This window comes from Macaca mulatta, chromosome 16 (assembly GCF_049350105.2).
Source record: "Macaca mulatta isolate MMU2019108-1 chromosome 16, T2T-MMU8v2.0, whole genome shotgun sequence".
Lineage (NCBI taxonomy): Eukaryota > Metazoa > Chordata > Mammalia > Primates > Cercopithecidae > Macaca > Macaca mulatta.
In genome coordinates, this window is record NC_133421.1 from 35,609,634 (window position 1) to 35,626,898 (window position 17,265).

Genomic DNA, 17,265 nt, shown 5'->3' on the forward strand with positions numbered 1-17,265 from the left:
CTACAAAAACAGTGCTTCCAAATTGACGAATGAAAACAAAGTTTTACATCTGTGAGGTGAATGCACACATCACAAAGTGGTTTCTCAGATAGCTTCCTTCTAGTTTTCATACTCGGATATTCACTTTTTTGCCATAGGCCTCAATGAGCTCCCAAATGTCCATTGGCAGAATATACAAAGACAGTTTTTGAACTGCTGAATCTAAAGAAATGTTTAACTCTATGAGATGAATGCACACATCACAAGGCAGTTAATCAGATAGTTTCTTTCTAGTTTTTATCTGCAGATGTTTCATTTTTCACCATAGGCCTCAATATGATCCCTAATATCTCTTCCCTGAATCTACAAAAACAGTGCTTCCAATTTCTTAAGGGAAAGAAAGTTTTAATTTGGTGAGGTGAATGCAAACATCACAAAGCAGTTTCTCAGATAGCTTCTTGCTTGCTTTTTCTTGAAGATATTTCCTTTATCACCATAGGCCTCAATCCACTCCCAAATATCCCTTTGAAGACTGTACAAAAACAGTGTTTCCCAACTCCTGAATAAAATGAAAGGCTTAACTCTGCAAGGTGAATGCACTCATCACAAAGTGGTTTCTCTGTTAGCTTCCATCTAGTTTTTGTCCTGGGATATTCAATTTTTTGCCATCCTCAGTGAGCTCCCTAATGTCCACTCACAGAAAGGACAAAACAGTGTTTCCAAAAGCTGAATGCAAAGAAAATTTCAAACCTGCAAAAACAATGTACAAATCACAAAGCAGTTTCTCAGAAAGCTTTTTTATGCTTTTTATCTGCAGACGTTTACTTTTTCACCACAGGCCTCAAAGAGCTCCCAAATATCCCTTTGAAGATTCTTCAAAAACAGTGTTATCAAACTGATGAATGAAAATAAAGGTTTAACTCTGGGAGATGAATGAACACATCACAAAGCAGTTAATCAGATAGTTTCTTTCTAGTTTTTATCTGCAGATGTTTCCTTTTTCACCATCAGCCTCAATGTGATCCCTAATATCTCTTCCCTGATTCTACAAAAACAGTGCTTCCAACTGCTTAATGAAAAGAAAGTTTTAATTTGGTGAGGCGAATGCACACATCACAAAGCAGTTTATCAGACAGCTTCCTTCTAGTTTTTATCCTGGGATGTTCGCTTTTTTGCCTTTGGCATCACTGAGCTCCCAAATGTCCATTGGCAGAATGGACAAAAACAGTTTCCAAACTGCTGTATACAAATAAATGTTTAATTCTGTGAGATGAATGCACACATCATAAAGCAGTTTCTCAGAAAGCTTCTTTCTAGTTTTTACTTGAAAACATTTCCTTTTTCACCATAGGCCTCAATGAACTCCCAAATATCCCTTCATAGATTCTAGAAAAACAGTGTTTCCCACATGCTGAAAAAAAGAAATGTTTACCTCTGTGAGGTGAATGCACACATCACAATGCAGTTTCTCATATAGTTTCCTTCTAATTTGTATCTTGTATATTCTCTTCTTCAACATTGGCATCAAAGAGTTCCCAAATGACTGCTTGCAGAATGGAAAAAAACAGTGTTTCCAAACTGCTGAATACAAAGAAAGGTTTGACTCTGTGAGATGAATGCACACATGAAAAAGTAGTTTCTCAGAAAGCTTCTTTCTTGTTTTTTTTTCTGAAAGTGTTTCTTTTTTCACCATAGGCCTCAATGCACTCCCAAATATCCCTTCACAGATTCTACAAAAGCAGTGTTTCCAAACTGCAGAGTGAAAATAAAGTTTTAACTCTGCAAGATGAATGCACACATCACAAAGGGGTTTCTCAGATAGCTTTGTTCTAGTTTTTAACCTGGGATATTCACTTTTTTCCCAGTATTTTCAAGGAGTTCTGAAGTGTCCATTCACAAAATGCACAAAACCGGTGTTTATAAATTGCTGAATGAAAGGAAAGGTTTATCTCTGTGAGATGAATGCACACATCAGAATGTGGTTTCTCAGATATCTTCCTTCTAGTTTTTATCACGGGAAAAGTCCTTTTTTGCCATTGGCCTCAAGGAGTTCCCAAAAGCCAATTCACAAAATGGACAAAAACTGTCTCCAGACTATTGAATCCAAAAAAAAAATGTTTAACTCTGTGAGATGAATACACATATCATCAAGCAGTTTCTCAGAAATGTTCTTTCTGGTTTTTATCTGAAGATGCTTCCTTTTTCACTATAGACCTCAATATGCTCCCAAATGTTCCTTTGGAGATCTACAAAACCAGTTTTTCCAAATTGCTGATTGAAAAAAAGGGTTTAACTCTGTGAAATGAATGCACACATCACAAAGCGATTTCTCTGATAGCTTCCTTCTAGTGTTTATTTTGGGATATTCACTTTTTGGCCATTGGCCTCAAGGAGTTCCAAAATGTCCATTCGGAGAATGGACAAAAACACTGTTTCCCAACTAATGAATCCAAAGAAATAATTAACTCTGTGAGATGAATCCACACATCCCAAAGCAGTTTCTCAGAAAGTTTATTTCTACTTTTTATCTGAAGATGTTTCATTTTTCACCATAGGCCTCAATGAGATCCCAAATATCCCTTTGCAGATTTTACAAAAACAGTGTTTCAAAACTTCTGAATGAAAAGAAAGGTGTGCTCTGCGAGGTGAATGCACACATCACAAAGCAGTGCCTCAGATAGCTTCCTTCTGGTTTTTATCCTGAGATATTTGATTTTTCACCATTGGCCTCCATGAGCTTCAAATGTCCATTCACAAAATAGAGAAAAAACAGTGTTTCCAAACTGCTGAATCCAAAGGAAAGTTTAAGTCTGTGAAATGAGTTTTCTTCACAAAGCAGTTTCTCAGAAAGATTCTTTCTTGTTCTTCTCTGAAGATGTTTCTTTTTTAACCATAGGGTTCAATGTGCTCCAATATATCCCTTTGTGGATTCTACATAAACAGTGTTCCCAAACTGCTGAATGAAAAGAAACGTTCAACTCTACAAGATGAATGCAAGAAACACAAACCAGTTTCTCAGGCTGTTTCCTTCTAATTTTTAATCTGGGAGATGAGATTCGCTTTTAGGCCTTTGGCCTCAATGAGCTCCCAAATGTCCATTTCCAGAATAGGCAAAAACAGTGTTTCCAAACTGATGAATCCAGAGATTAGTTTAGCTCTGTAAGATGAATGAATATACCACAAAGTGGTTTTCAGAAACTTTCTTCCAACCTTTTTATCTGAAGATATTTCACTTTTCACCACAGTCCCCAATGTACTCTCAAATATCCATTCAAAGATTCTACAAAAACGGTATTTCCAAGCTGCTGAATGAAAAGAAAGTTTAACTTCTGTGAGGTGAATGCACACATCACATGAGGTTTCTCAGATAGTTTCCTTATTGCTTTTATGTGGAGATATTCACTTTTTCGCACTTGGCCTAACTTAGCTCCCATATCTCCATTCTCAGAATGGACAAAAACAGTGTTTTCAAACTGCTAAATGCAAAGAAAGGTATACTTCTGTGAGATGAATATGCACATCACAAAGCAGTTTCTCAGAAAGCTTATTTCATGTTTTTATCTGAAGATCTTTCCCATTTCAACATAGGCCTCAATGTGCTCCCAAATGTCCTTTGCAGATTATACAAAAACGGTGTTTACAAACTGCTGAATGAAAAGAAAGATTTAGCTCTGTGAGATGAATGCACACATCACAAAGCAGTTTCTCAGAGAGCTTCCTTCTAGGTTTTATCTTGCAATATTTGCATTTTCACCATTGTCCTCAATGAGCTCCCAAATGTCCATTCATAGAATGGACAAAACAGTGTTTCTAAACTGCTGAATTCAAAGAAATGCTGAATTCTGTGTGATGAATGCACACATCACAAAGCCGTTTCTCAGAAAACTTCTTTCTAGTTTTTGTCTGAAGATGTTTCGTTTTCCACTATATGTCTCAATGTGTACCAAATATCCCTTTGTAGATTCTAGAAAAGCAGTGTTTCCATACAGTTGAAAGAAAAGAAAGTTTTAAGTCTGTGAAGAGAATGTACATGTCTCAAAGTGGTCTCTCAGATAGCTTCCTTCTGTTTTTTATCCTGGGATTTTCACTTGTTCGCCATTGGCCTCAATGTGCTCCCAAATGTCCATTTGATGAATGGACAAAAACAGTGTTTCCAAACTGCTGAAACCAAACAAATGTTTAACTCTGTGAGATAAATGCTCACATTATAAAGCAGTTTCTCAGAAAGCTTCTTTCTAGTTTTCATCTGAAGAGGTTTCCTTTTTTCACCATGGGCCTCAATGTGCTCCCCAAAATCCCTTCTGATATTCCACCAACACAGTGTTGAATGAAACTACTGAATGAAAAAGGTTTAACTTTGTGAGACAAATGCACACATCATAAAGCAGTTTCTCAAAGAGCTTCTTTCTAGGTTTTATCCTGCAGAATTAAATCCAAATTGTTGAATTAAAACAAATGTTTAACACTACAAGATGAATATACATGACAAAAAGTAATTTCTCAGACAGCTTCCTTTTAATATTTTTTCTGGGATATTCACATTTTTGCTTTTGGTCTCAATGAGCTCCCAAATGTCCATCCAGAATGGACAAAAACAGTGTTTCCAAACTGCTGAATCCAAAGATTGGTTTAACTCTATCACAGGAATGCACACATCACAAAGCAGTATTTCAGAAAGCTTCTTCCTATTTTTTTATCTGAGGATGTTTCCCTTTTTTGCCACAGAACTCAATGCAATCTCATATATCCCTTCACAGATTCTACAAAAACATTGTTTCCAAACTGCTGAGTGACAAGAAAGTTTCACTTCTGCAAGGTGAATGTACACATCACAAGGCAGTTTCTTAGATAGTTTCCTTATAGTTTTTATCCAGGGATATTCGCTTTTTTGCCATTGGCCTAAATTAGCTCCCATATCTCCATTCTCAAAATAGACAAAAGCAGTGTTTCCAAACTGCTGAATCCAAATAAAGTTTTACCTCTGTGAGACAAATGCACATATCACAAAGCAGTTTCTCAGAAAGCTTTTTACTTGTTTATATCTGAAGAGGTTTCCTATTTCACCTTAGGTCTTAATGCGCTCCCAAATATCCCTTTGCAGAAATTAAAACAAACAAACAAACAAACAAACAAAAAACAGTGTTTCCAAACTGCTGAATGAAAATAAAAATTTAACTCTGCAAAAGGAATTCACACATCACAAAGCCGTTTCTCAGATAGCTTTCCTCTAGGTTTTATCCTCGGATATTCACTTTTTTGCCATTGGCCTCAATGAGCTTCCAAATGTACACTCACAGAATGGACAAAAGCAGTGTTTCCAATCTGTCGAATCCAAAGAAAGTTTTAACTCTGTGAGATGAATGCCCACATCAGAAAATAGTTTCTCAGAAAGCTTCTTTCTAGTTTTTTTCTGATAATGTTTCATTTTTCACCGCATGTCTCAATGCACTCCCCAATATCCCTTTGCAGATTCTACAAAAACAGTGCTGCCAAACTGCTGAAAGAAAAGAAAGTTTTAAGTCTGTGAAGTAAATGAACACATTGCAAAGCGGTTTCTCAGACAGCTTCCTTCTGGTTTTTATCCTGGGTTTTTCACTTTTTTACCTTTGGCCTCAATGAGATCCCAAATGTCAATTTGCAGAATGGACAAAAACTGTGTTTCCTAACTGCTGAAGCCAAAGAAATGTTTAACTGTGTGAGATGAATGCACGCATCACAGAGCAGTTTCTCAGAATGCTTCTTTCTAGTTTTTGTCTGAAGTGGTTTCCTTTTTTAACCACAGGCCTCAATGTGCTCCCAAAAATCCCTTTGCAATGTCCACACACACAGTGTAACAAAATTGCTGAATGAAAAAAAAGGTTTAACTCTGTGAGATGAATGGACACATGAGAAAGCTATTTCTGAGATATATTCCTTCTAGTGTTTGTCCTGGAATATTCACTTTTTCACCATTAACCTCAATGAGCTCATGAAAGTTTATTCACAGAATGGACAAAAACAGTTTTTCTAAACTGCTAAATCCAAAGAAAGATTTAACTATGTGAGATGAATGCACACATCACAAAGCAGTTGCTCAGAAAGCTTCTTTCCTGTTTTTATCGGAAGATATTTACTTTTTCACCATAGGCCTCGATGTGCTCCCAAATACAACCTCACACATATTACAAAAACAGTGTTTCCAAACTGTTGAATGAAAACAAAAAGGTATAACTTTTGTTTTTCATTTGAAGATGATTCCTTTTTCACCATAGGCCTCAATGCACTCCCAAAATATCCCTTCACAGATTGTACAAAAACCATGTTTCTAAACTGCTGAACCAAAACAAATGTTTAAATCTATGAAGTGAATGACTACATAACGAAGAGGTTTCTCAGATACCTTCCTTCTCATTTTTTTCCTGGAATACTCACTTTTTCACCATTGGTCTCAATGAGCTCCCAAATGTCAATTTGCAGAATGGACAAAAACTGCGTTTCCAAACTACTGAATCCAAATAATTGTTTAACACTGTGAGATCAATGCACACATCACAAAGCAGTTTCGCAGAAAGCTTCTTTCTAGTTTTTATTTGAAGATATTTCCTTTTTCACCATAGGCCTCAATGTGCTCCCAAATATCCCTTCACTGATTCTACAAAAACAGAGTTTCCAAACCTCTAAATGAAAAATAATATTTTAATTCTGTTATAGTAATGCATACATCACAATGCAGTTTCTCACAAAGCTTCTTTTTATTTGAAGATATTTCCTTTTTCATCATAGGCCTCAGTGCACTCCAAAATATCCCTTTGCAGATACTACAAAGCAGTGTTTCCAAACTGCTGAAGGAAAAGGAAGGTTTAACTCTGTGAGATGAATGCACACATCACAAAGCAGTTTCTCAGATAGCTTTCCTCTAGTTTTTATCCTGTGATATTCATTTTTTTGCCGTTGGCCTCATGAGCTCCCAAATGCTAATTCACTAAATGGACAAAAATGTGTTTCCTGTTGTGGGAATTCAGGAACCCCAAACGGAGGGACCAGTTGAAGCCATGGCAGAAAAATATAAATTGTGAAGATTTCATGGATACTTATTAGTTCCCCAAAATAATAGTTTTATAATTTCTTATGCCTGTCTTTACTGCAATCTCAGACATAAATTGTGAAGATTTCTCAGACATTTATCACTACCCCAGTCAATATCTTTCTGATTTCCTACGCCTGTCTTTCCTTTAATCTCTTAATCCCATCATCTTTGTAAGCTGAGGAGGATGTATGTCGCCTCAGGACCCTGTGATGATTGTGTTAACTGCACAAATTGTTTGTAGAGCATGTATGTTCAAACAATATGAAATCTGGGCACACGAAAAAAAAGAACAGGATAACAGCAATGTTCACGGAACAGGGGAGATAACTTTAAATTCTGACTGCCTGTGAGCCAGCTGGAACAGAGCCACGTTTCTCTTCTTTCAAAAACCAATAGGAAAAAATATTGCTGAATTCTTTTTCTCAGCAAGGAACATCCCTGAGAAAGAGAATGCATTCCTTATGGGAGACCTCTAAAATGGCCGCTTTGGGGGTGGCTGTCTTTTACGGTCATAGGGAAAGAGAAGAAATAAGCCCCAGTTTCCTATAGTGCTCCCAGGCTTATTAGGATGAGGAAATTCCCGCCTAATAAATTTTGGTCAGACCAGTTGTCTGCTCTCAAAACCTGTCTCTTGATAAGATGTTATCAATGACAATGCATGCCCAAAACTGTGTTAGCAATTTTAATTTTGCCCTGTTCTGTTGTCCTATGATCTCACCCTGCCTCCATTTGCTTTGTGATATTTTATTACATTGTGAATCTTGTGATCTCTGTGACCCACACCCTATTTTTACACTCCCTCAACTTTTGAAAATCGCTAATAAAAACTTGCTGGTTTTACGGTTCAGTGTACATCACGGAACATGCCTACATGTGATGTCAACCTAGGACACCCAGCATTAAAATTTCTCTCTTTTGTACTCTTTCCCTTTATTTCTCAGAAATACAAAAGAAGACACATTGAATATTGGGAGTGGGTTTCTCCCAATAGTTTCCAATAGGCTGCATCAAAAAAAAAAAAAAAAAAAAAAAAAAGATTTAACTCTGTGAGATGAATACACACATTACCAAGCAGTTTCTCAAAAAAGGTTCTTTCTAGCTTTTTTTTCCTGAAGATGTTTCCTTTTTCACTCTAGGCCTCAATATGCTCCCAAATTTCCCTTCACAGATCTACAAAACCAGTTTTCCCAAATTGCTGATTGAAAAGAAGGGTTTAACTCTGAGAGATGAATGCACACATCACAAAGTGGATTCTCTGTTAGCTTCCTTCCAGTGTTTACCCTGGGATACTTGCTTTTTCGCCATTGGAGTCAAGGAGATCCCAATTGTCTATTCACAGAATGGATAAAAACATTGTTTTCCAACTAACAAATCCAAATAAATGATTAACTCTGTGAGACGAATTCACACATCCCAAAGCAGTTTCTCAGAAAGCATCTTTCTACTTTTTATCTGTAATGTTTCCTTTTTCATCTTGGCCTCCATGAGATTCCAAATATTCCATTGCAGATCCTATAAAAACAGTGTTTCCAAACTGCTGAATGAAAACAAAGGCGTGACTGTGCAAGGTGAATGTGCACATCAAAAAGCAGTGTCTCAGATAGTTTCCTTGTAGTTTTTTGTGTGGGATATTCGAAATTTCACCATTGGCCTCTGTGAGCTCCAAATGTGCATTTGCAGAATGGACAAAAACAGTATTTCTAAACTGTTGAATGAAAAGAAAGGTTTAGCTCTGTGAAATGAATGAACCCATCACAATGCAGTTTCTCAGAAAGATTCTTTCTTGTTTCTATCAGATGTTTCCTTTTAACCGTAGGGCTCCATGTGCTCCAAAATATCCCTTCATAGATTCTATATAAACAGTATTTCCAAAGTGCTGCATGAAAAGAAATGCTTAACTCTGCAAGATGAGTGCAGACAACACAAAGCAGTTTCTCAGACAGCCTTCTTTTAATTTTTATTATGGGATAATCGCTTTTTGGCCTTTGGCCTCAATGAACTCCCAAATGTCCATTTCCAGAATGGACAAAAACAATATTTCCCAACTGCTGAATTTAAAGTTTGGTTTAAATGTGTGAGGAGAATGTACACATCACAAAGCAGTTTTTCAGAAAACTTCTTCCTATTTTTATCTGAGGATGTTTCCCTTTTCACTACAGGCCTCAATGCACTCTTATATATCCCTTTGCAGATTCTACAAAAACAGTGTTTCCAAACTGCTGAATGAAAAGAAAGTTTTACATCTGTGACGCGAATGCACACATCACAAGGCAGTTTCTCAGGTAATTTCCTTATAGTTTTTATCCTGGAATATTGCCTTTTTTCTGTTGGCCTAAGTTAGCTCCTATATCTCCATTCTTTCCAGGTTTTATGTGAAGACATTCCATTTTTCACCATAGTCATCAATGCCTGCCTGAATATCCCTTCGCAGGTTCTATAAAAACAGTGATTCCAAACTACTGAATGAAAAGAAAGCTTTATCTCTGTGAGATGAATGCACACATCACACAGCAACTTCTCAGATAGCTTCTTTCGAGATTTTATCTTGGTATATTCACTTTTTTTCACCCTTGTCCTCAATGAGCTCCCAAATGTCTGTTGGCAGAATGGACAAAAACAATGTTTCCAAAATCCTGATTCCAAGGAACGGTTTAATTCTGTGAGATGAATGCACACATCACAAAGCAGTTTATCAGAAAGCTTCTTTCTTGTTTTTATCTGATGATGTTCCCTTTTTCACTATAGTTCTCAATGTGCACCCAAATATCTTTTCGCACATTCTACAAAAAATTTTTTCAAACTACTGAATGAAAAGAAAGGATAAACTCTGCAAGATTAACACGCCACAAAGAAGTTTCTCAGACAGCTTCCTTCTAGTATTTATCCAGGAATATACGCTTTTTTGCCATTGACCTCAGTGACCTCCAAAATGTCCATTCACAGAATGGAGAAAAAATGTTTTCAAACTGCTGAATCCAAAGAAATATTTAACTCTGTGAGACTAATGCACACATCACAAAGTAGTTTCTCAGAAAGCTTCTTTCTAATTTTTATCTGAAGGTGTTTCTTTTTTGACTGTAGACCTCAATGAGCTCTCAAAGGTCCCTTCGCACATTCTACAAAACCATGTTTCCAAACAGCTGAATGAAAAGAAGGTTTAACTCTGAGAGATGAATGCACACATCACAAAGCAGTTCCTCAGACAACTTGTTTCTAGTTTTTGTCCTGGAATATTTTCTTTTTCCCATTTAGCATCATTGAGCTCTCAAATGTCCTTTTGCTGAATTTACAAAAACAGTGTTCCAAAACTGCTGAATCCAAAGAAATGTTTAACTCTGTGAGATGAATGCACACATTACAAAGAAGTTTCTCAGAAAGCTTCTTACTAGTTTCAATCTGAAGAGGTTTACTTTTTCACCACAGGCCTCAAAGCGCTCCAATGTATCCCTTCGCAGATTCTACAAAAATAGTGTTTCCAAACTGGTGAATGAAAAAGAAGGTTTTACTCCATGAGATGAGTTCTCACTTCCCACAGCTTTTTCTCAGGTAGCTTCCTTCTTGTTGTTATCGTGGGATATTCACTTTTTTGAAGTTGGCCTCAATGAGCTCCAAAGTGTCCATTCTCGCAATGAACAAAAACAGTGTTTCCAAACTGCTGAATGCAAAGAAACGTTTAACTTTGTGAGATGAATCTGCACATCACAAAGCAGTTTCTCAGAAAGCTTCTTTCTTGTATTTATCTGAAGAAGTTTCCTTTGTCACCATGGGCCTAAATGTACTCCCAATTATCCCATTGCACATTCTACAAAAACAGTTTGTCTAAACTGCTGAATGAAAAGAAAGATTTAACTCTGTGAGATGAATGCATACATCACAAAAATGGTTCCCAGATATCTTCCTTCTGGTTTTATCCTGGAATATTACTTTTTGCCATGGGCCTCAATGAGCTCAAAATGTCCTTTCACAGAATGGATAAAAATAGTGTTTCCAAACTGCTGAATCCAAACAAAGCATTAACTCTGTGAGACGAATGCACACAACACAAAACAGTTACTCAGGAAACTTCTTTCTTGTTTGTATCTGAAGATGTTTCCTTTTTCACGTGAGGCTTCAAAGCAATCCAAATTATACCCTTGCAGGTTCTACAAAAACAGTGTTTCCAAACTGCTGAATGAAAAGAAAGGTTTAACTCTGAGAGATGAGTGCAAACATCACAAAGCGATTTCTAACATAGCTTCCTACTAGTTTTTATCCTGGGATATTCACCATTGGCCACAATGAACTCCCAAATTTCCATGTGCACAATGGAGAAAAACAGTGTTTCCAAACCTCTATATCCAAAGAAATGTTTAAGTGTGTGAGATGAATGTACACATCACAATGCAGTTCCTCAGAAAGCTTCTTTCTGCTTTTTATCTGAAAATGTTTCCTTTTTCAACACTGGATTCAATGGGCTCCAAAACATCCCATCGCAGATTCTTCAAAAACAGTGTTTACAAACTGCTTAATGAAAAGAAAGGATTAGCTCTGTGAGGTGAATGTATTCATCACAAAGTGGTTTCTCAGGTGGTTTCCTTCCTTTTTTTTTTTATCATGGGATATTTGCTTTTCCACCATTGGCCTCAATGAGCTAACAAATGTCCATTCGCATAATGGACAATAAGAGTGTTTACAAACTGTTGAATCCAAAGAAAGGTTTAACTCTGTGAATGAATGCACACATCACAAAGCAGTTTGTCAGAAAACTTCTGACTTTTTCACTATAGGTCTCAATGGACTCCCAAATATCGCTTCATAGGTTCTACAAAAACATAATTTCCAAACTCCTGAATGAAAAGAAAACTTTAACTCTACGAGATAAATGCACACATCACAAAGTGTTTTCTAAGATAACTCCCTTCTGATTTTTATTCTGGGATATTCACTTTTTCACCTTTGATCTCAGTGAGCTCTGAAATGTCCTTTTGCTGAATGGACAATAATAGGTTTTCCAACCTGCTTAATCCAAGGAAATGTAACCTCTGTGAGTTGAATGCACTCATCACAAAGCAGTTTCTCAGAAAGCTTCTTCCTAGTTTTTATTTGAAGTTATTTCCTTTTTCACTGTAGGACACAATGTGCTCCTAAATTTGACCCGCAGATTCTGCAAAACCAGTGTTTCCAAACTGCTTAATGAAAGGAAAGGTTTACCTCTGCTGGATGAATGCAAGCCTCGCAAAGCAGTTTCTCAGAGAGCTTTTCTCTAGTTTTATCCCTTCACAGATTCTACAAAATCAGTGTTTCCAAACTGCTGAATGAAAGAAAAGTGTAACTCTGCAAGAGGAATGCACACATAACAAAGCAGTTTCTCACAGAGTTTCCTTCTAATTTTTATCCTTGGATATTCTTTTATTCACCTTGGGCCTCAATGACCTCCCACATGTTCACTCGCAGAATGGACAAAAACAGTGTTTCCAAACAGCTGAATCCAAAGAAAGAATTAACTCTGCAAGATGAATGCAAACATCACAAAGCAGTTTCTCAGAAAGCTTCTTTCTTGTTTTTATCAGAAGATGTTTCCTTTCTCACCATAGGCCTCAATGTGCTCCCAAATACCCCTTCGTAGATTCTTCAAAGACAGTTCTTCCAAACTGCTGAATGAATAGAAAGATTTAACTACACCAGATGAATGCACACATCACAAAGTGGTTTCTCAGATAGCATTCTTCCAGTTTTTATCCCTGGGTATTTGCTTTATTGCCATTGGCCTCAACGAGTTCCAAATGTCCACTCACTGAATGGACAAAAACAGCGTTCCAAAACTGCTGAATCCAAAGAAAGTTATAATTCTGTGAGATTAATGCACACATCACAAAGCAATTTCTCAGCAAGTTTCTTTTTCGTTTTTATCTGAAGATGTTTCCTTTTTCATGATAGGCCTCAATTCTCTCCCAAATGTCAATTCGTACATTCTACAAAAAAGTGCTTCGAAACTGCTGAATGAAAAGAAAGATTTAACGTTGCAAGATGAATGCACACATCACAAAGCAATATCTCAGATAGCTTCCTTCTCATTTTGATCCTGGGATAATTGCTTTTATGCTTTTGGCCTCAATGATCTCCCAAACGTCCATCTGCAGAATGGACAAAAAGTGTATTTCCAAACTGCTGAATCCAAAGAAAGGTTTAATTCTGTGAGATGAATGCACACATCACAAAGCAGTTTCTCAGAAAGCTGCTTTCTAGATTTTATTTAAAGATATTTCCTTTTTCACCATAGGCCTCAATGTACTGTCAAATATCCTTTTCATATTCTACAAAAACAGTGTTTCTAAACTGCTTAATGAAAAGAAAGGTTTACCACTGCTAGGAGAGTGCACACATCACAAAACGGTTTCTCAGATAGCTTCTTTCTTGTTTTTATCCTTACATATTCACTTTTTGGCATTGGCCTCAATGAGCTCTAACATGTCCATACGCATAATGGGCAAAAACAGTGTTTCCCAACTGCTGAATCCAAAGAAAGTTTGAACTCTGTGAGATGAATGCACATATCCCAAAGCAGGTTCTCAGAAAGCTACATTCTTGTTTTTATCTGAAGATGTTTTCATTTTCATGACAGGCTTCAGGTGCTCCCAAATATTCCTTCGCATATTCTACAAAAATAGTGTTTTCATACTGCTGAATAAAAAGAAAGGTTTAGCTCTGTGAGATGAATGCACACATCACAAAGCAATTTATCATATAGCTTCCTTCTTATTTTTATCGTGGGATATTTGCATTTTTGCCTTTGGTCTCAATGAGCTCCTAAATGCCCATTTTTCAGAATGGAGATAAACAGTATTTCCCAACTGCTGAATTCAAAGAAAAGTTTATCTCTGTGAGATGAATGCACATATCAAAAAGCAGTTTCTCAGAAAGGTTCTTTCTAGTTTTTGTCTGAAGATGTTTCTTTTTTAACTGTAGGCCTCAATGTGCTCTCAAATATCCAATCGCACATTCTACAAAAACAGTGTTTCCAAATTGCTGAATAAAAAAAAAAAATGTTTAGCTCTGAGAGATGAATATTCCCTTCACAAAGTAGTTTCTCAGATAGCTTCCTTCTTGTTTTTGTCATGGAATATTTGCTGTTTTGCCATTGGCCTCAATGAACTCCCAAGTGTCCATTCACACAATGGGCAAAAACAGTGTTTCCAAACTGCTGAATGCAAAGAAAGGCTTAACTGCATGAGATGAATGCACACATCACAAAGCAGTTTCTAGAAAGCTCTTTCTTATTTTTATCTGAAGTTTTTTCCTTTATCACTATCGGCCTCTATGAGCTCCCAAATATCCCTGCACATATTCTACAGAAACAGAGCCTCCAAAATTCTGAATGAAAAGAAAGGTTTCACTCTGAAAGATGAATGCACACATCACAAAGCAATTTCTCAAGTATATTTCATCAAGTTTTTCTCCTAGGATATTTGCTTTGTTGCCATTGGCCTCAATGAGCTCCCAAATGCCCATTTGCACAATGAACAAGAACAATGTTTCCAAACAGCTGAATCTAAAGAAAGCATTAAATCTGTAAGATGAATGAACAACATATAAACAGTTTCTGAGAAAGTTTCTTTCCAGGTTTTATCTGAAGAGGTTTACTTTTTCACCGTATTCCTCAATGCACTCCCAAATATCCCTTTGCAGTTTCAACAAAAACAGTGTTTCCAAATTGCTGAATCAAAAAAAATGTTTTAACTCTGTGAAATGAATCAACACATCACAAAGTGGTTTCTCAGATAGCTTCCTTCCAGTTTTCATACTTGGATATTAGCTTTCTTGCCATTGGCCTCCATGAGCACCAAAATGTCCATTTGTACAATGGACAAAAATAGTGTTTCCAAACTCCTGAATCCAAAGAATATTTTAACTCTGTGAGATGAATGCACACATCACAAAGCAGTTTCTCATAAAGCTTCTTTCTTACTTTTATCTGACCGTGATTCCACTTTTAAATTAGGCCTCAATGCCCTCCCAAATATCCCTTTGCAGATTCTACAAAAACAGAATTTGTAAACTGCTGAATGAAAAGGAAGATTTTACTTTGTGAGATGAATGCACACACCAGAAATCAGTTTCTCAGATAGCTTCCTTCTAGGTTTTATCTTGGAATATAAGCTTTTTCTCAATTGGTCTTGATGAGCTGCCGAATGTCCATTTGCAGAATGGACTAAAGAGTGTTTGTAAACAGCTGAGTTCAAAGAAAGGTTTAATTATGTGAGATGAATGCACACATCACAAAGCAGCTTCTCAGAAACCTTCTTTCTAGTTTTTATCTGGAGATGTTTCCTTTTTCCACATAGTACTCAATGCACTTTCAAAAATCCCTCTTCAGATTCCAGAAAAATAGTGTTTCCAAACTACTGAAGGAAAAGAAATATTTATCCCTGTGAGATGAATGCTCACAACACAAAGCAGCTTCTCAGATATATTCTTTCTTGTTTTTATCATGGGATATTCACTTTTTCGCCATTGGCCTCAATGAGCTCCCAAATGTCCATTCGCACAATGGACAAAAACAGTGTTTCCGAACTGCTGAATGCAAAGGATGTTTTAAATCTGTGAGATGAATGCACACATCACAAAGCAGTTTCTCAGAAAGCTTCTTTCTTCTTTTCATGTGTAAGGTATTTCCTTTTTCACCATAGACCTAAATGCACTCCCAAATATCCTTTCACACATTCTACAGAAACAGTTTATCCAAACTGCTGAATGAAAATAAAGGTTTAATTCTGTGAGATGAGTGCACACATCACAAAGCTGTTTCTCACATAGCTTCATTGTAGTTTTTATCCTGGAATATTCACTTTTTCGCCATTGGCCTCAATGAACTCCAAAAGGTCCATTCGCAGAATGGAAAAAAAAAAACAGTGTTTCCAAACTGCTGGATGAAAAGAAAGGTTTAACTCTGCCAGAAGAATGAATACATCATGAAGCTGTTTCTCAGAGAGTTTCCTTCTATTTTTTATCCTGGAACGTTAACTTTTTTGCATTTGACCTCAATGAGTTCCAAAATGTCCATTGGCAGAATGGACAAAAGCAGTGTTTCCAAACTGCTGAACCCAAGGACAGGTTTCACTCTGTGAGATGAATGTACACATCACCAGGCAGTTTTCCAGAAATATTCTTTCTAGTTTTAATGAAAAGATATTTCCTTTTTCATAGTAGACCTCAATGCCCTCAAAAATATCCCTTTGCAGATTCTACAAAAACAGTGTTTCCAAACTATTGAATGAAGAAAAAGCTTTAACTCTGCAAGAAGAATGCACACATCATAAAGCAGTTTCTCAGATAGTTTTCCTCTAGTTTTTATCCTGGGATATTTGCTTTTTTGCCTTTGGCCTCAACGAGCTCCCAAATGACCATTCGAAGAATGGACAAAAAAAGTGTTTCCAAACTGCCGTATCCCAAGAAAGGTGTAACTCTGTGAGATGAATGCACGCATCACAAAGCAGTTTCTCAGATATATTCCCTCTTGTTTTTATCTGAGGATGTTTCCTTCTTCACCATAGGATTCAATGTGCTCTCAAATATCCTTTCACACATTCTACAAAAATATTGGTTACAACCTGCTGAATGAAAAGTGAGGTTTAACTCTGAAAAGTCCATTGGTAGAATGGACAAAAACAATTTTTCCAACCTGCTGAATCCATAGAATTATTTAATTCTGTGAGATGAATGCACACATCATAAAGCACTTTCTCAGAAAACTTCTTTCTGGAGTTTATCTCAAGACGTTTCCTTTTAGAGCCATAGGTCTCAAAGCCCTCCCAAACATCCCTTTGGAGATTCTACAAAAACAGTGTTTCCACACTGATGAATGAAAAGAAAATTTGACTTGTGAGATGAATGTACACATCACAAATCGGTTTCTCAGATAGATTCCTTTATTTTTTATCCTTGGGTATTTGCTTTTTCGCCACTGACCTCAATGAGCTCCCAAATGACCACTTGCTGAATGGGCAGAAACAGTGTTTTCAAACTGGTGAATCCAAAGAAATATTTAACTCTGTAAAATGAATGTAAACATTACAAAGCAGTTTCTCAGAAGGGTTCTTTCTAGTTTTTATTTGAAGATATTTGTTTTTCACCAGAGGCCTCAATGTACTCCCAAATATCCCTTCACAGATTCTTCAAAGACAGTGTTTACAAAAGCTGAATGAAAACAAAGGTTTAACACTGCAAGATGAATGCTCACATCA